Here is a 22,893-nt window from a genome sequence, read left to right as displayed (position 1 = left end):
ATCTAAAAGAGGCAGCATGATTGTTTTTTGAAGGGGAACTAAAATTGTGAGGGGGAGAGGGAGATAATACTATTATTTAGTGGAAAAGATTTTTACTGGTGATTGTTACTACAGCAACCGTTTTTGAATTTCCTCCCTTTTTCTCTTTATTCAAACTAGATGAAAATTCTAACTTATGTTGATTTAACCGTTTGATGGTTACAGAAGATTGCAAAAAGAATCTCTTGTAGTAGTCCTTTCTGACCCCGCTGGGGAAAGTGTGTTTGATTTTTCTATATGTTTTCCTACTGCTCTGTGGCAGGAGAGGAGACCTGGGACTTGTCTGGCTTAGATGAAGGAAGAAGAAAACAGAAACTTGTTCTTATCCTGAGGGGGCTGTGAGTTTTTCTGAGTTAGAGCAGAGGGAGGGAGAGTTGGAAATAAACAGGTCAAGCAGAAAAGAATATTGGCTTCATTTTTAGGAGTACATGTACTGCCTTTTTTTTTTTTTTTCTTTTTTTTTTTTTTAAATACATGCTTAGATTACTTTACTTGGTTTGGGTTCAGAAGTTCAAAATGAAGAAGCAGCCTGAGCTTTGACTAAGAAACAGATCCCCACTGGGAGGGGAGAGAGCTGGATGTCTTATATCAACACCAGTTTTCATACAGCTTTTGCTACCTAAGCAGAGAAAAGTGGGAATTTGCTCAGGAGTTGAAGTGATGTAACCTGGCATCTGTTTGATAGCATATAGCTTCAATTCATGTTTGAGCCAGTGTTCTGCCTTGAATGAGTGTTGCAGCATCACAGTGGGCAGTGTGTGCTGCAGTAAATGAAAGCAACTGCTACCATCAAACTCACATCGTTTTCAAGTGTGATTCTAAATTATAAGAGGGAGTGCCACTTGTCAGAGCTTGTGTGTATGTATGTGTGTGTGTGTACAAGTGGTCTTAAAAATAACTCCAGCCAAGACAGGAGATTTGTTGTTAATTGGATTAATATACAGGTATGTTCAATGACCAGCAGTCTTAATATTTTTCTGATTTGTGGAAAGAGAGTTTTCATAGCTCTGTTTGAAATGTTGCTGTAGATATAAATCCTTTGCAATTTGAACATATGTCAGTTTAACTTTAAAAATTATACCTAAAATCCCAATTCCTCTAACAAGAAACAGAACATGTGCACACCTATCTCCTGCAGTGTACCCCATAGGGTTAAAAACATTAACTACACTAGGCTGAAGCATGCTAGCTTAAGGACTGCAAAAATATTAGCTCTGAAATGCAGAGGATGTGCTATGTGCTGTGAATGGACAATTGCTATTCTGCAGTGCCTAGTGGGAAAACAAGGACTTTGTGTATTGCAAATGCATAACTGCAGCTCCTCCATTTCCTTTGCTGTACCTTCACTGATGACTGCAGAAACAAAGAGGTTTGTCACAGATAAGCTCTGTAGTGCCCCTTCTCTTTGAAGATGCAGGAAGATATTTTCTCATATCCAACAACCCAAAGTCAAGCTTAGTTGGGTGAACTGTTATTCTGTAATCTCTGTGTCATTCTCTCTTCCTCAGCCCTCCCCAAGTTCTTACTAGGTGAACTGCCAGCTGTTTTCAAAAACTAAAGTAATACTTCTCTCAGCTCAAGTTCAGAAAGGCTAACAGAGTGTTGGTTTGATGATTAATTTGTAAATTTCACTGAGTGTGTCTCAGCCTATAGAGACTATAACCTGTTCTGTAAGGAAAAACCCTGTAACTACATGAACGTATTCAAGTTTCCAAAAGACAATCTGTAAGATATTTGTTTATAATAATTTCTGAGTATTAAATTATTCACTTATCAGTTTTTAGAGAGGCTTTGTTTTTAAGCTCTGTCTCTAAATGTTGGTGCATCTGTGTTCCGTAGCAACTACTAGTGGTGGTACTAATAGAAAATATGGTAAGTGGACTTCAACTGAGGAAATGAGTTTTGCTGGTTTACTAAGAAAAGTTTATTTGCAGTGTTTTCTCTGAACAATCTCAATTCAGCATCTAGAAAAAATGCTGAATTCAGCATCTAGAAACCATTTAAGGTTGGCCTCTCTGCAGTGGACAAAACACTTACTAACATTTGCACTCATATTCTCTTCAAAAATTGTGTATTGCAGAAGTTTCATGGGCTATGAATGGCTGCTTCTTCTGAATTAATTTCCACAGGGTAGACAGGAGTTGTCACCAGTGATTCCATCAGACCAAGGCACAGTCTGCTGAGCCTAATCCAATGTGCTACAGATCACTTTTTAAAATTGTAAAGTGTTTGTGTGAAATAGTATATATCATTAAAACAGCAGCTTCCCTTTCTCCCTGTTTATGTCCTTCTCCCTTCTGAAAATGAGCCCTCTGCTTGCTCTTACCAGACTTCTAGGTAAGTCATGGGAGCAGACTGATTTTCCAGTGTCTTCATTGCAAGTATGATGTATGTTTGAGACATTTGATCACATGTAATTCCTTTTCACTCATCACGTGGTTCTTCTACCAATAGCTAAAACATATTTTAATGAGAAATGGTCTGAAAATTGGTATTATATGACACATATATGGTTTTCTTGTAATTTTTCAATCTCAGGCAAAAAGCTGCTCTTGTACTGGTAGTTTCCTTTATAGGAGCTGTATGAAGCAAAAATGCCAGCTACTAACCAAGCCATTAGTGTCAACAGAGTAAAACCTGACACATGTCTATTTAATCATAAGAAATATTTGAGACTTAATCTTTCCTCAAATCAAGGTAGGTATATGCTCTTCATGAGATTGGTTCCAGTTTCTGGGCTAACAGAAAAACAAGTAATTTGGTGCAGCCAGGAAGATATCCCATGTAAATAGGAATTCTTAGCTACTCAGTGTTGTTCATCATCACATTGTTACTCCATTTTCGTGCTTGAAATTATTACAACATTCCATGTGCTTGTCACAGGGTGAAAGTGAAAGGGACAGCTGCGGTCCTACTAACTGCCAGAACAAAATTAAGTCTTTTGTAATCAAATGATGGTTCAGTATTCTTCCTCTCACATCCATATTGGGTACAAGATGTTGGAAGCATGAAATTCATCTTTCTTGTCCCTTAGCCAGCAAGCTGGCTTACCCTTGCAGGCACATCAGTTCTTACACTTCCAGTGAAACACTAGCTTTACCTCTAGAGTGGAATTTGCACTTTTCAGTCACAAGCTTTAGGGTGTAGACTTTATGTTATTTAGAGTTTATACCCTGACGACACTGGGACACAGATAAAACCTAAGTGTACAAAAGTAATTCAGGAGTTCTGATGCTTTTTCTTTCCCTGGCTACCACAAGGTGCATCAATTTTGGCACCTAAAGATTAATAATTCTGAGAAGATGGGTCACAGTGCCAGGTACCACATATGCAATCAGATAAGGATTGCTAGTAACCTTTTGTTCTTCACAGTAAATGAGTGGAAACCAAATAACATGCCTTCTTACAGTAGTAGCAGTTTTTCAGATCTGAAGTATCAGCTTTGTATAAATACTAGTGATATAGAATGCATTTGTTACATTTAAGACAATTTGTTTAAATAATTCATAGAATTGGAAAATGCAAAGACAACTTCTGCAAAGATTTTTCTGCAAAAATAATTCTTCTGTGTCATCCTAGAAACTGTGGAGGACTATTAAATTTAATATTTACTATTATTCTTACTACAGTGCCATTCCAAAAAATTTGCATTGGAAAACAGTGTTTGAAACTCTGAACCCTGTCATTTCTGTTATCCTGTAATAGGCTGTGGGATTCAGAAGATGTATTGCAAAGGTTCACAGTACTCATGTCTAGGGTAGTGATGGCTATCTGTTTTAAAGCCTCCAGTTTTAAAGTAGAAAATTAACAAATAAGAGCCAGATCAGATAGAACAGTGTATTTCCAGAGGCCAGGCTTCAGCAACAAAACAGTGAGTGAAAAGTTTGTGACAGAGACAATTTTCAAAAACCAGCAGCCGAGTGAATTAAGCATTTCTTTTACACAGATTGAATGGTGTGATATCATCAGTCCATTGGTGCAGTAATTTTAATATACATTTGGCCTTGTTCTGTTCTTTGAAAAGTGAAAAGTCTAGGCCTATCTTTTAAGTGTGTAAACACTGTCAAATGAGACAAACTAAACTAATGAAAGGGTTCTATTGAGTTGTGTTTTTTTATTTTGTTCTTTCTCCCGGTAGGAGCTATGAGTGAGGATGGATGAGAACTCAGTTCAGCTACTTATTTAAGTCACACAGTCTTGTGGTGGCATATGATATTCTTCTGCCAGCTTGCTGTCCAGCCAAATAAGACACCCAGGTTGCCTGGATGGATAAACATAGCTGATGACCTCTTCCTCTTAATAGGTGGACATGGACAATTAGGATTCTTCCAGGCACACAGGCAAATTTGCTACATTTTAGCTAAAGAATTGCCCTCAGACACAAGCAGCAATATTTACTTCCCTTTGAGTAGGTTATTTTTAAAAAAGTAGAAACAAATATTTTGAAGGAAACAGTTGCAGAAGCATTTTTTTTTCCTGTGGCTGGTAGGTTTGTACTAGTTACCCACAAAAATTTCTGGTATGAGAAAACTCACCAACTAATATCTCACTATGGTTTGTGTTAATGCTGGCAGTGTAAGGTTTTGAAAAGAAGAGCAGAGAATCTCCTGTCAAATTAAGTTTAGCTAATTGTTGTGGTGGCATAAAAACACATTTATGGGGCAGCTGCTGTCAGGACCTGTATACAATTTTCTACATGGCTGTTCATGGCAGAGTCTATGGTACTAACTCCTCTGTATGTAGGAAAGGTGTTTTGAAAAGGATGGTCATCACCTTTCAAATAATAAAGCAGGCATGTTTTGACTGAATATGCAGCAACTCAGGAATGGCTTAGAGAAATAGATAGCTGTATAAATGAATTAAGACACATCAAATTAACTAGAAAACTCCCAGAGGATGGTACTGATCTACAGTGTGATCAGTTCTTCTCCCTTTGCCAATTGCCTTTACTACTTCTGAAAGAAAGGATATGTATCCTCATGTTCTCATTCCGTCTCTTTCCCCCTACACAACTTAACACACTTTCTACAGGGCATGTAAATACTGGCTAGGTTCTGGGGCTTGATTTAATGTGAGGAGGCAGAGTTACCATCAAGTGTGCAAGGATTCATCCCTCAGTAAAAGCAGTGTGGATCTCCAGGTGGTTGCTCTGCAAACAAACACGTATTGACATGAAACACCTCAGTACTTTCTCAAAAATTCAGCTGTCATCCAAAGGGTGCAGCTATTTTCTCCTTTATGTACAGTGATCCAGGTACAGAGTGACAACTGGGACCTCTTCTTGCACAGCCCCAGAGGACATAATCTGCTTCGTAGTTCTGTACAAACAGAGCATGTGTGCAGCTGCACACTGAAGTACACTAAAGATGTACAAGCCCTGGCATTTGGTTTTGCCTTTTCCTTAACTTACCACTTGGCTTTGAACCTCTGAGAAGGTTAGACAGAATGAGGGCTTGGTGCATACCAGGCTGCTGGGAAGGAGGAGAAGACCTCACATGGACACCCAGAAAGTTGAAAACAGATGCATGACACCTTCATGGAGAAAGAACACTTCTCTCTTAGTGTTCAACTGAAAACCATGTTGAAACAGGCTGTTTTCTAGAGCCCTTTCTGTTTCAAATGTTGGAATATGACTTGGCCCTGTCTGACTTATGCAGAGTCATTTTTGTTTTACACACTGCCATAACATCTGAGTATCTGTTAATAACAGTGTTCAAGTAGCATGAGAATGGTCATCATAAATGTAATTAGGCAGTGTATCTCCATTTAATCAACACGGTCCTTAGAAGACCGTAGGACAGCCAGGAAAACAACAATTAGTCCTTACTAATAAAGAAGAACTTGCACAGATCAGTGAAGGAAAGAGAGGAACTTTCCATGTTGAGGGCTTGGGGGGACAGCAAGTTGCTTTCTGCTTCAGTGGATCTGAGAACACATTAAAAAATGCTTGAAAATGCTCTAACAATGCTAAATAAAATTCTCTCATTAAAAAAAAAAATAATTTTCTTGAGCAAACTGTAAGTATCAGCTAGAAAGATACAACTGGAATGTATTTCTTCACCAACCAAATTCCTCCAGTGCACAGTTGGTTTGTTTTACCAGGACTGCTTTGAAAGCAGAACAACCAAAAGATAAAAACAAGACTCGAATTGGAGTGCTGTGAGTGTGTGTAAAATGTCATGATTCCACCAAGTTTAATAGGACTCCATCAATTTATACCTGTGAAAGATCAGACACACTGAGCCTTCAGGGCTAAAATGCATTCTTTCTGCATTTCAATGGTTAGATCAAATTTTAGGCGCATTAACCTTGCATCATACCTGTTTCATACCAGTTTTCCACAACTTCCTCAGCAGTGTGGTATCACAGGGCTGCTTTTCTGGTTCCACAGAAGCTGTGATGCATTCTTTTCCTTCCATGACACTCTAATTCCCACCCCCCCCACCACCACCCCTTCTCTCCTTCCCTTTCTCACAGAAAACAAATACTCACCAGATTTTATCTGAAATCAGATCTCTACATTTAATTTTTAGCTTATGTTCTAGCATCTGCAAAACTTTATATATTTGTAATACAGAAGGGGCTGATGTTGCTCATTTTCAGAACAGACCATTATATGTTTTAAGGACACAACTATGTAAGTAATATTTTTAAAAGCTGAGGAATAACAGGAAAACAGTAATTTTGTTTAGAAACCAACATTCACTGTGCTGTATCACAAGAAAATTTTCATGCAGTAGGATTGCAACATCCTGTCTCTTTGAACCATGAAACTATAACTATAGCAATCCTATCCACTACCAAAGTATAACCTCTGTAATAGTATGGTAACAAACACCAGTGCAACATGAGAACATTGAATGAAGTTCATCCTATATATCACCATCAAAGCTGATAGTAATGGCCAGGCTTTCTAAAAAGCTAAAATTCACTTTCGTCTCTAAATGAAATGGCTGGATCTGAAAAATTGCTGTGTGTTAGAGATTGCCTGGGAAATGTTTTCCCTTTCCACCTCAGATAGAAGTAGCCAGTAGCCTGTTGTTAGTGCTTTCAAGGTGTGGAAGAAAAGATTCAAGCTCCTTCTCTGCTTCTGTCAAGCTTTCCTGAGCTGGATTACCACTGCAGTGTCCCATAAGGGTTGAGCTGGGTCTTCATGGGGTCTCGTAGAGGCAACCCACAGTCCACTGGCCCAGCTTTAGCCCCAGTGTGGAGCTTGACCTTGTGCACTGCTGAAGGGGCACATTAATTAAGGAGATTTCATGCTGACATTTACCTGCAGCTCCAGGAGTTCGGTCCTGAACCCAAGAAACTTTTCTGATGGGTATTTTCTTCAAATGAGCACCTCCTTCTGAACAACTTTTGTACCAATGAACAGTTGTTTTAAAAAAGAAAGCTCAGATTTTACAGAGTGGGGAAAAAACATATCACTATTGCAGAATGTCCATCTTGCTTGTAAGGACTGGGGGGTACAGGGACTTTGTTTAGTTTGCGTGCCTGCTCGTGGGCAGAGGTGAGTGATAGATGGTTGGACTACATGATTGACAAGGTCTCTTCCAACTCTGATGATTCTGTGAAGTTCTGGTGACCCTTCAGTGACCATTTTGAAGTGTCTGCTTAGTTCTTATTTTATAGCACCTGAATTGAAAGCTCAGAGATCCCTGAAACCTTTAATTTCCAAATGTTTTAGCAATCCTCTTCTCACTCTCCTACCAACAGACTTAGTTCTAATTCTGCTTCTTATATTCAAAATAAGTGGGGAAAAAAATCATCAATCCATACTTTATTTAGAGGATCCCTATAATGCTGATTAGATTATTTCTGCATGAAGATCTGCATGTAGAGTGCACTTTTTTTTTTTTAACTGTGAAACACATTTGCTTTAAAAAGAGATTTCCATATGCACTATAGGTATATTATTATTATTCTCATCCCTCCCCAAATTCAGCCCTTCAGGGCTTCTCTACCAGAGCAAAGGAGTGTGGGATTCAGCTTGGGTTTTATTTTTTGTTTTAACACCATAGCAAACATTGTTTCATTGTTTCATTGTTTCAAATCCCATAATATGACAAAGGGAGGATTATAATGTTTTCATATGTCAGCTGATCAGAAAGCAGCTTGGAGGACAATGTCACAGTTATCTGGACCACCTAATACGCCACTACAGCTTGGTCTCACTACCTTAGAGCACCACTTGGATAATAATTTTTTAAAATTTTAGTCATGTTTACTACTAATGTGAACCAGCTGGAGCTGACTTCTGCTATTTTCTAAGCATTAGTGAAAACTACTTCACATTTCACATAAAAATAAAGCTAAAATCATTCAATTTCAATTTGTGCTTGGCATTGCACCTTTTTATGATAGCTGATGAAAATTAGTTTGCCAATAAGCAAACCTATTTCTAAAATGTCTCAGAAGGTCCTGATGTTTATGATGTCGAAAATAATTAGCAGAGAGGTCTCAGTTCTTCCTAGCCACACTTTGTCACCTGTTGACAATACTCCAACAGTTGAAGTTCTTCAGCCCTGGCTTTACCAGAATTTCAGAAGCCTCTGAGTTAATTCATCAATTTCTAGAGACATTTTCTAAAATACTATATTAGAAGGGCATTTCTCCTTTGTGAATCTGCAACACTTATTTTCTCCTGAGAACACTTGTCTTAAAATGATACTTTCACCACACCGATTTATAGGTTATGGCATGGGATATAGTGCTCTTACTCCTAGTAACAGACCAAAAATTAGTCACAATCTGATGTTAACAACTTCTTCATTATCTAAACTGTTTTACACTTCATTAAGTTCAACACAAGCAAATCTATTGCCTTTGAACCAGGGAGTTCTTGTCCATGTTGCGTGTACAGAAGATATTAATTAATTTATAAAGTAACAATAGGAAGTCAGTCTCTGTAGCAAACTGGGATCCAAACTGTGATACCACTGAGTTCTGCAGAGAAGTGCCACTTGAGTGCAGCAGAGAGAAAAAAATTGGTTTAGCTAATTTGCATTAAAACATCAAATATGAATAATGCTGTCAATAGAGTTGCTCTTGGTTCTTCTTGGGACATGAGATCCAATATACTTTACCCCAATATTTGACATATTACATATTTTTCTGCAGTGACAACAAATAAAATGCAATGTAGAGAACAATGGGTTGTTTCTGAGATATAGGACACTGCAGATTTCAGTGACAAGCACAACAGAAATGCTTTTATGAAGGGTCAGCCCACCACCAGACGTTTCTACTAGGTCACCAGTGGTGCTATAATTTTGATCCCTTAAATTGCCCTCACTGCTTTTCAGAGTCAAGTACTTGCTGAGCACACAGATAGTTTACTAATTAACGTCCCTCTGTGTCTTGCCCATGAACCTCAGACATTTTCTGCAGTTCCTTGCAGCTGGAAGAGGAGCCCATGGAATCACAGAATGGGTCGGGTTGGAAGGGACCCCAGTGGGTCATCTGGTCCAGCCTCCTGGCTCAGGCAGGGTCAACCTAGAGTGCATGGCACAGGACTGCATCCAGGCAGTTCTTGAATATCTCTGGTGTGGGAGACTCCACAGTCTCTCTGGGCAATCTGTTCTGGTGTGCATTGGAAAGTCAGTTGTGTAAAGGAAATGGCCTTAGTTTTAGCCCAGGCATATCTGAAATTGTGTCAGCCTAAGTTGTGACATTACTGTATATGGTATAAGAAATTATAAGGCATGTTTCATGTTTCATGCACGCAATGGCATTCACTCTTCTCAGAGTCTAGTATAAAAAAATGTGTTAATGAAAACCCTCATATAAACAGAAGATGTTTCTGAACATACTGATGAATAAAGAAAAAACTGGGGTTTTTTTTAAGAGAGGCTTTACCATTATTAGTTTTACAAATAGAGGCATAGAAAGAGTTGTAGCGTGACTTGGTCACCCCAACACTTTTACTTTAAATGAAGATTCTTTTAAGGGCCAGATTCAGAATTTTCAAACTTACCCTCTTCTTTAAAATGTTTTGAGGATCTCACTTTGAAAAGTGTGACCCTTCCATCCATATTTTATATTACATTCACAGCAGCTGCTTACTACTTCTAAAAATTATCTTCTTACTACATTTAGGAATAAAGAATCTTTTACCTAACTGATTTTTAAAAATTTAAATATCAAAGGAAAAATAATCTTTTTTCCTCTGATTGTGAGCCATTGCAAGTACGGTGTCCTTCTGATCTGTGAGCAGTTACAGGCAGTCGATGCACTGTGCTGCAGGCAGGCTTCAGAAGAAGGTAGAGCCTCATCTGTCAGAAGACGTCAGAAACATTTCTGATTGTGACTGATAAGAGAGTGAAAGAGAGAAAGGCAAGCAGATACGGTCTCAGAGACTCAGTATCCCAAATAGGAACATGATATCATGTTCAGACTCATACCAAATGAAATGCTAGCCTAGGAAAAATTGTGTTGAGCTAAGAGATTATTTAAGGCTCTTGCTCTGCATTGTAAAGTGTGTTGCAGTAGCAGAAGAGTATGAAAATATTATATGTAAAATGTAAATCAGATCAGTAACAGTCATTTAAGTAAGACACTTGTATTCCCCACAGGTAGAAATGCAGATGTATTAAAGGATGCTTTCTGGAAATGGCTTCCCTCTCTGTGCATAAATCTTTTAAAAGTTGGAGATTCAAGCTTTTGTTATTCCATATTTTCAAATTCAGAAAATATTTTTTTTATTAACTCAGTGATCATTTAGTGTTTAAATACAATACTTACACTTTCTATTCTTTGTGAATCTAGTTATTTGACTGCAGAACAATCAAAGATTTGTTTAAGCAGTTTATGTTGACAGAGTTTTCTACTATGGAAATTTGCCATCTCATAAAATAAATAATTTGTCATGGCAAATTGCTCTGTGTAGTAGGGATTGGGAATTGTTTAACTGAGGGTAGAATGGATTCATGTACCTCTTTGATTTTTACTATTTAAAAAAATAAAAAGGAGATGTTTAGTTCACCCTGAGTACTAGTTGTACCCATCTCCCTCTGAACCCAGACTTGTTCCAGCAGGCAAGTGGAAATCTCACATACCCTGGAGTTTTGTTTCCTATAGGCACCCCCACAGCAGAGAATGCCAAATTGAGTGATCCCATAGCTCTGCTTTCCTCAGCATCACTGGGCACAGCTCAGCCTGCGAGCAGAATCTCCCACAGAGAATTTGTCATCTCTGACCCAAAAGCCCTGGCTCCACTTCCCATTGTGCAGGCAGGGTGGGGGCAGATAGGGATGAAAGTGGAGGAGGAAGAAGTGGGAAAGAGAAAGCAGAGAATGATGGGGGGGCAATTGCACTGTATCTTGCTATCTTAAACATCTGTAATAATGCATCTTTCCCTATCTGATACTGACTCTAAAATTGCTGATATTAAGTCTATATCAGCACTGTTTCTCCTTGCTTCCATCAAGTCTTGATCTTTTGACCCCCCAGTATTTTTACACAAGTTATTCTCAGAAAAATTTAATCTGTTCAACATCAGGGATCTCAGGGGCTTGGGTCCAGCTTCACACAGATTTCTTTACAATGGTGGGCTGCATGTTCGTGGTGACATAAAGGCTGTCTCCAGCATCAGGATAAGATAAAGATTTTATAGCAGACATCTCTGTGAAATTTCAAAGTGAGCTGCTAAGAAACTGAGGATTATCTTACTTAGGGAAGTGTTGAGGAATATGATAATCCTCAGTTTCCAAGTGCAAGAAATATTTCTCCAAATTTTTCAAAGAAATCATCACATATTTAAAAAAAAATAATTGAGACAATTACAATGAAATGTAACCAATACAGTCCTAGTTTATAGAGTAGTGGAAAGTATTTGCCCTTGAGAATGAGGGACAAAACAGGACAAAACCTAAAAAGACTGTTGGAAACATAAAGATTTGCTCTTTAAGAAAAAGAAACCATGAAAATCACTATTTTTTTACTCCAGAATGTTCTTTAACCTCAGTGGTTCACCCTGTGGCATCCCCTTGCATGCAATTATCTGGACTGTTCACACAGTCTTTGAGAATTTGTTGTGGCAATTTTATTTCATACGTGAAATAAAAGTCATTGTGACATTACTGCAAATAATGTGTTTCACAAGAGCAAGAGCACACTCATTCTTTTTTTTTTTCATATGGAGAACTGTGATTTTAAATACTTTGAATGTTTTAGATCTTTAACAATGTATTTAATTATGTGAATAGCTTTGCATCTAGGAGTGTTTAAATACTGAGGAAGTGCCAATGTCTCTGCAGGTCTTGACAATTCCACTGCACAGTACCAAAAATTGATTTCTCAATTACAAAATAATTTTTAGAAAGTCTGTATGATATTTAGGCAATTGTTGCTTTGGAAATCTGGCAAAATATATCTATGTATTTGAAGTGCTTCTATATCCTTCTATATTTTATATCTGTATGAAAGATTTCACCTATTAATTGATATTGAATACAGACATGAAGAAGAAATTAGGATCTAACACAAGCTCATAAGGTGAAAGATCATGTCTGTGACTGGATACTTAAGCTGTCAGGGTATCCTGAAAAACTGCACGGTACAGAAAACTTGGTAGACATAAATAAAATTCTCTTTTTATATATGAAAGGAGAAGACTGCTTGGCTTCATGGTAATCTTCCATGTATGGAAGAGGGCTATGTTACATAAAGAAATTAGTATTTTTTCCAGTTTTAGGATTCAACTTATATCTGAGTCTAATAATAAGAAAAATCCTACTCTCCTGTTTTATCAACCAGGCTTTGCTGCTTTACATTTTTTAAGTAAGTTCTGTGTTAATATTCTGACAGCTAATCTCTACTGCACTTTGAAGAAACAAATATCTAACAGTTTCTGGGATTACAAAGCCTTTGCCATATCTCCAAACAAGTATTTGTGCATAAATAAATGAATTTGGCAGAATTATGAATTTGGCAGACATCCACTTGTCACTACCACACCAGCAAATCAGGCTATGCCTTTGTCTAGATTCCAGATTCCTAATCATTCTGAAGAAATCAGTACAAATTTAAAATAAACTTGCCTACAGGCACCTGAAATTATTGTAACTAATGAAATGGGCTCTAGAAACTGTAGTAGTTGTTCTGAAGTTGTCATTTGTTTCTTACTTTAAAGACATATATTCGTCTCTCTCTGCTGCAGTGGTTTTGTGCTTAATCCTCTGATGGCATCTTTCCCTTTAAGTGATTACCCTTTGCATCTTCTTGGCACCAGGTTTATTTTCAGCAAGCTGTACTCAGAGTGCTGGCAGCCATCCCAGGGAAGCTGCTCTGCCTCAGTGGCATTTGGTACATGGGAATTCCAGAGTAAGGAATGGACAAAGGTTACCACGTGTCTTATATCACTCCGAGAAACATCAAACTAGACTATTAGTGTTTGACAACAAACAATGCACGAGGCCTTAAGGCGTTGTGGTCTGTCTAATTCTTTATTTTCCCTTTCCTTGTAGCTCCACTCATACCAGCCACGTTGGAATATTACCTGTGCATTTTTTCTTGTAATATCACCCCATGATGTAGGAAGTCCTAATAAAAGATGCAGTTTGACACAGAATAGATTAAATGCTAGGAATCAGTTTAACTCCTCTGAAACAAACCAATTGCTTAATAAGATTTGGATAGTTGTACTCTCAGACTTTTCCTTTGCTTTGCTCTTTTAATGTTTTAAGAGTCTGATTTCAGCCTGGAAGTTACTTTCACTGCATGTTCCAAGGGCAGACAAGCAGCAGCTTTCTTTGCACAGCAAAACTTGTTCTACCTCTGGACCATTTCCTAATGCATGGTCTGCCTGGGTGTGCCTCACAGTGTGGGTGGCAAGCCACCAAGATCACCAAATGGTGCCATTGGTGACCTTTGTTTGCCCTAGCTGACAGCTCCTGGGAACTGCTCTGCCATCACACGTGTGGCTGAGGTCTGGTGTGCCAGGCTGTGCCACTGCTCTTTATCAGCTGTGTCTGCCTAGTGTTATTGAGAGGTTTTTGGGGTTTTTCCTGATGTGACAGGTCCTGTACTAGTGAGTTAGAGTGGTCAGGTGAAGAACATTGTTTGCTGAGTAATGTCAGAGATTAACATTCACTAAAATAAGGATGGAGAAAGGAATAAATAAATTAAATGGCAGGAGTGAACACAGAAAAAACTGAAGTGGGCTATTAACTCATACTGTACTGGTGATTGATGTTAGATCAAACACACTAGGATTTGACTCATACTTGATCCTTCAATTCTGATCCTTAATATTTACATGTAGAAAATCACAGGCCACAATCTTAATTTTCTGTTTTAAATAAGGAAAAAAGTTACGTGCTCTTTCATTTCATTATAACTCTTTGAAACTATTTTCTTCCCTAAAATATAAGGTTTTCTAAAAATTGTATGAAGCTATCTGTAGGAAGATTTATAGCAATATAAAATTACCATAATTTAAAATGTATATTTATTCAAGTCAATATTATGATTAACTAGGCTAGCCTTCCAGACCTACTTACTTCCAGATCTCCTTATTAAATTTTTATAAATGGATTTGTTACTTACAGCAGAAGATAATTTAGAATGCAAATGGGAATTTTTACATGAATAAAATGAGAATAACTCTTGTAAAAACAACCACTAGGCACAGGTTCAATATGACAAAAGAAAAAGCTACCGATCCATAATATTTTTTTCTAGTACAACATGTAGGAAGTCTAAAGTACTGATTTTCAAGAACAGAGTATAAACAACTTACAAAAATCTGATCTAATAATAACATACCATCTTGCTACCTTTGGTTTTCTGTATGCATCATAGCCATGTCAAATTGGCGTTTCTGTAGCTATTTAGGAACACTCTCTTAATTTGAATACAAGTGTCAAATGACCTCGTGACAGTTTGTTAAAAGACCAATCCACAGGAGCCATCTATTGCAAAGCCACAGGGCTTCCCTGTGCTAGTCAGATTCTGCAGAGAGTGCTTTCTTGCTTCATTTGATTCATTATTTTGGAGGTGTGGAAGCTGTTCTTACTGTGAACAAACTTTTGCGTTTTAAAAATATAGTCTTATTTTAAGTGAAGGATGGACTTGAAAACTAGCAGAAGAGAGTATAAATTCCAAGTAATTAGTACCTGAAGGCATGTTTGCTACCCGAAAGGAGTGAGAAGAAAACTGTAATAATGTGTGATGTTTGGAGAAGTTAAGGGTAGTATATCCATATTTGAAGGTATGAATTTGTATTCCACAGGATCAGGAAGAAGTTTTCGACCACCAGCACCAAGATGCATGGTATCAAGATGTAAATAGACATTTGCTATCTCTATGTGAATAAATCAATATTGCCCATTCCTAGAAATCTGTTATCTGATTAAACAGTGGACTGCTTAATTCTCACATACAGAACCATTTGACAGCTAAACTGACTCTGTTCCTATTTCAATAGGTGAAATAAAATAACAGATCAATGTCTTTTTTAGACCAATGAATTTTTCTATTGCGACAAAGCAGATCTTTCTTTTTTAGCACCAAATTTTGTCAAAGATTTCTAAATTATTTCACAGTATCATAGCAAAGTCTAGCTTTCCTTTAAAATGCAAAGCCAAAGACAGACCTGAATGAAAAGAAGAGAATATTGGTTTTCACTTTTCCCATGTTTTTGCTCCCTATGTATTTACTTGCATTGCCTCTATCCTATTTCCCTCTGCTATCTCCATTGGTCTAGCTGCTGTGTAATCAAGGTGGCACAGAGAGAAAGGCACTGCTTCGGTCATTTAATTGGAAACAAAAGCTAAGTGTAGCAAATGAAAGAGAAGAAGCAATATAAGGATATAAAAGTAAGATTTGATATTTGCATGGCTTAATTGTTGCATAAACTGGTATCTAAATTTTTGTATGCTAAAATGAGCTAATGAAGTATGGAACCTTTTCAGATATAAATTTTTTTTTCAGTGATATAGATGTTATCCTTTATATTTACTTCAGAGCAAAAGCACTTTTATTCTTTTTGGGGAATTTTATGATACTTTCACTAGAAGTTATTGTTTTTTTGATGCATGCTGGCAAAGTTAAATCGTTAGCCTACCTTCAAATCAGTCTTGATTAGATCTAAAAAAAACTTTGTAGGCCTTCTTAATTCGTAATCCTTAATGACCACTTCCACTGAGATCGTTAGAGGTTCACAGTGTATTAACAATCCATGCTGTGAACCCACATCTGGAGCACTGCATCCAGTTCTGGGCTCCCCAGTGCAAGAAAGACATGGAGTTACTGGAGTGAGTTCAGTGAAGCACCACAAAGATGAATAAGGACTGGGAGGATCTGTCATGCATGCAGAGGATGAGAGAGCGAGGAGACTGCTCAGCCTGGAGAAGAGAAGGCTTGGAAAGGTCTTGGCATTGTGTGCAGATAACTGTGTCACTGTGCACAATGGAGTGTGCTAGAGAGAGACAGGCTATGCACCAGGCCATCTCCAGAGGGCCCTTCCAACCCCAACCATTTGGGGACTCCAAGAATGACACAACTAAGGCTGAATGACACACCAAGGCCCACAGCTGTGGCACTGCCAGCAGGCACCAGCTGGAAGAGTAAATGCCAGTAATATCATTTAGGGAGAAGACAGAAGGAACATCCCTCTATTAACAAGTTTTCTGTAGCAGGGAGGTCCAAGCTAACAAATGATTTCAAGTAAGTGTTGAAATCAGTACCTTTGCTTCTTTATCAAAATAATGCAGATAATTTATGTTTCCATTATCTTTCAGAAAGTTTTGAGGATATTCTGGATTATGTCTGTTCCTGCTTTTATTAATCAGATCAAATTATCTTTCAGAACATTTTATCCATTAATTCACATTCAATAACGTACCTTTTTGCCACTGGGCATTCTAGGTCATCTATGCTTTGATATTTTTCTGGCACATCCATTAGTATACTATTAGAGTTCAAAAGGAACACGATAGTAAATGTTTCAAATATAACATATGCTTTCAGTCAGTATTTATGCTTTCAGAAGATGAATAAGAGTCCCATTTCTTATGATGTTCCAAATAATTGCTACTACAGGTAATTTGAAGGCCTGATTTTGTTTATGTGTATGTATGTGTGTGTGCATGCCCAGGCATTGGTACTTGTATCTCTTCCAAAGACTGTGAAATCCACAGGGAAGCCACATTATAATTTGCACATAATTTACCTTTACAACTTCTTATTTTTTTGAGCCTATCTACTGCCTGTGTTTGCTAGATTTATTCAGAAGGGAAAATATTTCTGATTCCACTAATTAATAGCTTGTATTAGAGGGACAGGGTTATGTAAAAGCATCAGCTGCATGTTCTGTGCTCTAAAAGCCTGCTACACCAAAGGTTTTTATAACTATTAATGAATCATAATTTATAATTCAGATATTTACAACCCTGAAAATTTCTGGGACTCTCAATCAAAACAAATGGAAATGTACTACAAGTAAGGCATAAATCCCAAACAGTTCTTTTTAGTTTAAGAACAACCTTGAAAAACCCAGTACATTGTCCCTATTATCAACAGATAAAGTAGAAAGCCTGCTTCTGTGTGGCAGCCCTGCTTAAGAGTCTACATTTGAAGATGAGAAGCAACATGTCGTTCTGTGAATCTGATCTCACACAATATATCCCAGGTCCCTTGTTACAGTTATCTTTAATTAATATTTTAATTAAAGTGTATCAAATGAATGTAATGAGCTCTGTAATAAATCTCCTGTGAACTACAGCAGAGCCAGAATATCACAATAACCATGAGGAACTAGCACAACAGTAGGAACCAAAACTCTGCAGAACTTATTAAATCTCCTGACATGTCCCAGTCTGCTCTGTTTGATTAATACAATCATCCATGTGGTTCATCTTGATCAAGAAATGGCAAAGAATCTTTCAACAAAATTATTTTTCACTCCATTAATGTGGAGCTCTGTACCTATTATCTCAGGGTAACTGAGTTGGATTTGTTCTGTTCTTAAGTAAGAATTATTTGTCTTTTAAAACAGTCTCTTTCCAAAGCTGATTGCTACACTGTGCTTATTACCATTGTTAGGAACCTCTTTAACTTCAGTGTAACTAGTCAGCCAAGAAACTTCTTACCAACTATAAAATTGAGGGTCTGAATGCAGAACAAATAGGCTTGTGGAATTTTTCAGAAGGTGGCATTTCAACACTGTGGTCATCAGTCATTTTGGCAGCAATACACTAGAAATATACCTACCTGAAACCTCTGAAAGAAATCATGCACCTAAGGGATGGACTGACTGCTTAGCTTACTTCTTAAACTTCATTGCAAGGTATGGATAAATTGCATTTGCCAATTCTTTGCTGCCCTCTGGCAATAATTATCTTGATTTTGGTGTTGAATTTCAGGAGTATCTTTTGTTTGTAACACTGTTAGAGGACGCAGCCAATTAGAATGTATAAACATGGTTCTTCCCTGCTTAGCAACCAAAGTTGCATTCAATGCAGTGGAATTGAATGTGTTTCAATTTGTACAGTGTCTGTACACCGAATTTGCTGAAATTTTAATTTCACATGGGCATACATTGCAACCTCATACGTTGAAACCGGATGATGTAATTATCAGCATCAATTGAGATTTTGTTAAAATGTTACATAGCTTGTTTACATTTCCTATCCAAGTTTTTACAGTGTGTTTTTAGCAATAGACTGCTTGAACCTTCCAAGTGTGACTGCATATTCTAGTTAGAGAATAATTATTAAATCAAAAGGCTGTGTTGTTTGTACAAGGTCCTATGTAAATAGGGTTTTCTGAAACAGTCAACATATTAGTTGGATGCCAGTTTTGTAATGACTTTGTTTGACAAACTCATAATGTTCTAAATGTGTTTTTTGATCAAGGCTCTTTACGCATATATATGAATAAATTTGCTTTTCTTTATTTTTCTTATTACAATATTAGTTGTAATAACTCAGTAGTAGCAGGCCTAGAGGTAAGTTAGGTTGGGAAAAGTGAATTCAGTGAATATTTGATGTCATACTTGACATTAACAGTAAGAGTCTTACTAGTTCTCAATGAGACAGGCTTTTAATACTAGAGCTGTAAAAAGCTTTTAAGTCCTACATGTCATATTTGTGGTCCTTGCATAGCTGTGTTGTCATATTGAAGAATTTTTAATCGTAATACATTTGTACACTCTTACTTAACATGGAGAAATCTGTGTGTGATAAGTATATAGTACAACAGTGTCTCCTTTGTTTGCCAGAGACAGAAGGAGAGAGTAATGCTGAAAAATAGACAAAATCATTCCATAAAAAGTAAATGCATTTTGCAGTTTTCAGGTTAATAATTTTTAGTTCATTATTTATTATCTTGATTCTTTAGTATAATGTTCTTATTCTCATCTGCAAAGCTATTTGTGATTTAAACACAGATCCAAAGCCCAATAAAATACATGGGAAGTCTCTGTTTGAATCAATTCTCTTGTCTGAGCATTTCTTATAGGTTCCTGGTAGGAAAAGAGTGTCTGCTAAGTGTTTATATTACTTCTTCCTAATAGTTGTAATTCGTAAATGGCATGTAAATATTGTTCTTTATCATATTTGCACAACATAGTAATAGCATTTTATGCAAGGCACACCCGCTTCATTTGCCACATGGGACTGCATTAACAGTGATGGTGGCCATGTAGTATTTTTGTATTTCCATGTAAAAAGAAGTGCCCATGCAAAAACAAAAGGGCCCTTTACCTACTGTTTGTGCCCGTAAGATCTAACCAGCTTTGTTGTGCATTCTTCCATTGCTCGTGCTTCAATATCACAGTTTAAAATAAGACTAGCAGAAGGGCAGGAGAAAGGATCTCTGTTGCAATGTCTTGAGTGCTTGACAGTTTTGCTTTTATGTGCCTTGTAGTTTGTACAGTTATACATCTCAGAGCTGGACTTCCATGATCCTCATGGGTCCCTTCCAACTCCAGATATCCTGTGACAAACTAGCTGTGATCAGCCTTTAACAGGAACAAGAACTTTGTAGGGGGTCATGGTCTCACATTGTGTCAAAATTAATTATTTCAGCCTCTTGTACCTTTGTTTCTGTGTGCTTGAGGGTTCTTTGAGAATGTGGATGTTTTATACACAATTTATAGTTTACTAGCTACTTAAGAGCTACAGGTCTGATACCCTTATGTTATGTTTGTTACCCTAGACACTTCAAATGTGAACAAGTACTGTGGATTCTCTTTCTGTATGACAAATACTTATACAAGGTAATCAGTACATGTTAGTTGACCATGCTTCCATCTCCTTGGTGTCTTCAGTAGTTATAAATTTAATAATTTATCCTCTTTTTTGCACTGTACGAAAGCATTCTCTTATATATTTAATTCAAATTTATTGTTCAGTGGTTTTACCTTCATATTTTGTTTGCTAGGCAGGCAAAATTCCTTTGTCTTCTTGGTTTTTATGGTGAAATTGTTGTTCTCCTACTTCCTCTTCCATTTAGTAACTATGCAAGTAGTCAATTTTTACCTGCCTAACCTGGCTTGTGACTTCCTGAGACAGGTTATGTTCAAGCGTTCCATCAGTAGTCTAAATTTGAAAAGTATGAATCAAAGCTGAATCCTTCTAAAGTTCTAGAGGCATAATTTTCCTAGATAACAAATAATCCTGTTCCCCAAATCTGAGCATATTCTTATCTGGTTTTTCCAATTTTTAATGCCTGGAATTTAGATTTCCAAATTACTCATATTATTTTGGTGTTTATATGTTAAAGCACAATTCCCATTGAGTTAATACTTGGGCCCTGAGAAACTAACAAATAGAAATTCATAACCCACTTTAAAAAATATGTTTGAGCCATTTGTAAAGCTGATGTTTCTCATCTTGAAATCCCTATTGGCACATATTTGCATCTTTATGAGACAAACAATCTATCCCTTAATTAGGAGGCATAACCCAGGAACTCTGTGTGAGCAGCAGGAACAAAATGATGGTTAATCCAATGATGGTTAATCCTCAGCACTGTCACTGACCTGATAAACCAAGCAGAGGTTCAGTGGGAGAAAGTCAGCAGGTTGGGAAGTTAGAATTTTTTTTTTTCTCAAATACAGACTCAGAAGAGAGTGTGGGGATTTATTGTTTTAACTGAAGTAAATTGACAATTGGGGTTCTTTCCTTTTAAACACTTTGTAGAGTCTTAGGGGGTTTTTTAATGGATAAAGGAGGAGAGGTTCCTGCATTTTTAAAGGAAAAAAACCAAACTTAAGAAAAGTGTTGCTATCTATTATGGGTGCAATACAATAAGGTAGCAGTATCAAGGTTTCCACTGTAGCCATCAAAATAACTCTTAATCTTGCATGGAAATGACCTTCAGACAAAACCAAAAGTAATTTTCAGAAGGCTGGAAATGTATTTGTTGATAGCAGGATCAAAAATGCATGGGGGCCTCATAATGCCACAAGGGGAACCTGAAAGTGGACACCTTCAGCTCATAATTCTAGTTTTACTAGCTGCAGCTCACAAAGCAACAGCTGCATCTACATTGCAAAATACCTCCCACACATACATACACACACAGTGTTTGCACACAATACTTATTTTTTCCTTTAATGTGTGGGAATAAATTAGAATCTAAGGTCTTACAGAGAGAAAGTGTGTGCTGTTTAGTTTAGAGGGCTAAAGATAATACAGCTCCCATACTTTGATCATGCATGCTGCAAATGGAAGAGGGGATCCTGCAGAAAGAACTATTCCAGCAAATCCAGGTAGAGTTTTACTGAAATCTTCCATCTTCACGATTATCTTCTTCCTATGTTGCCTAGTTGTATGCATTAATTACACAATTAATTATACAATTACAAAGATTAAAAGGACTGCATAGTCAGAATCGTGTGCTTTGAATGAGTACTAATGTTTGCATATTACCTTTTAAAAATTGTACAAAAAAAATCTGAAAATTCTTGCACACAAGTTTTGTTCTGAACTTGGAAGTCACAGCAATGGAGGTCTTGTTTGCTGTCTTTGCCCTGTGAAGAACTGGTCTAGAAATTTCTCAAGGGAATAGGATTTTTCTATTAGTACCTTATTGTATAATCTGGAAACACTTTGAAAATGTATGTTGACATTTTCTTTTAAAAGTCATTAGCCAAGTATTTTTCCAAGAAGGGCTCCAGTCTAATTCACTTTTATTTAATTAGTTCATCCATTGCTGCAGCCTAAGCACCTAATTACTCTAGGGGATGGTTGGACTTTTCACCCTGTCTAGCTATTATACTCAGTGCTGTGCTGTATTTACAAGTCAAGTGCAGAATCACATCTCACAGGCTACTGTGCTTTTATTTCAACTAAAGAAATTGTTCTTTTCCTCAAATCTGACAAATTTATTTCTTTTAAAAAAATTGTTGTAGCAAGGGGACAAAGTACATGTGGTCTGCAATAGCTGTTGATAATAATACGTTATTAAAATATTTTCAGTGCTAGTAGGATGTTCCCTCAAGTTCTCCCAGTTTGATATTTCTGAAGTAAAGAAACCCTTTAGAAAGAGTGGCAGGCAGTGTTTCTTCAGAAGCCAAGGAAAATGTCTCCTTCTTGATTTTATTAATGTATGGCTGGTTAAGGTAATTCTGTATGGCTGGTTAAGCTAACCTCCAAAAATATCCATTGTGGGTTTGGACCGAATACAGCTTTATTAACTCACCCAGCTCGAAGCAGCAGATCACAGAAGGTTACTATTGATTTGCAATGTCCTGACAAGCATAAAGGATTCATGTTCTGTGGTACTTGCCCCACTAAAGATTAAACAAACAGAATAAATGTGCACCTTTTGATGTGTAAGTTAATGCTTCTGACAGCCCACTGTGTCAATCAATGTGAATGGCAACCTTAAATATACATTAAAGGT

The 22,893-nt window shown here is 37.2% G+C and overlaps 1 protein-coding gene across 4 annotated transcripts in view; it reads left to right on the top strand.

Annotated features, from left to right (window-relative positions):
* PDE7B (phosphodiesterase 7B) overlaps positions 1-22,893 on the top strand; it is a 165,742-nt gene that overhangs the window by 457 nt on the left and 142,392 nt on the right. The window lies entirely within an intron of this gene.

This window comes from Onychostruthus taczanowskii, unplaced genomic scaffold (genome assembly GCF_017590055.1).
Source record: "Onychostruthus taczanowskii isolate IOZ18803 unplaced genomic scaffold, ASM1759005v1 scaffold78, whole genome shotgun sequence".
Taxonomy (NCBI): domain Eukaryota; kingdom Metazoa; phylum Chordata; class Aves; order Passeriformes; family Passeridae; genus Onychostruthus; species Onychostruthus taczanowskii.
The sequence above is the reverse complement of the archived record's forward strand: the minus strand, read 5'-3'. Positions and strand labels throughout refer to the sequence as shown.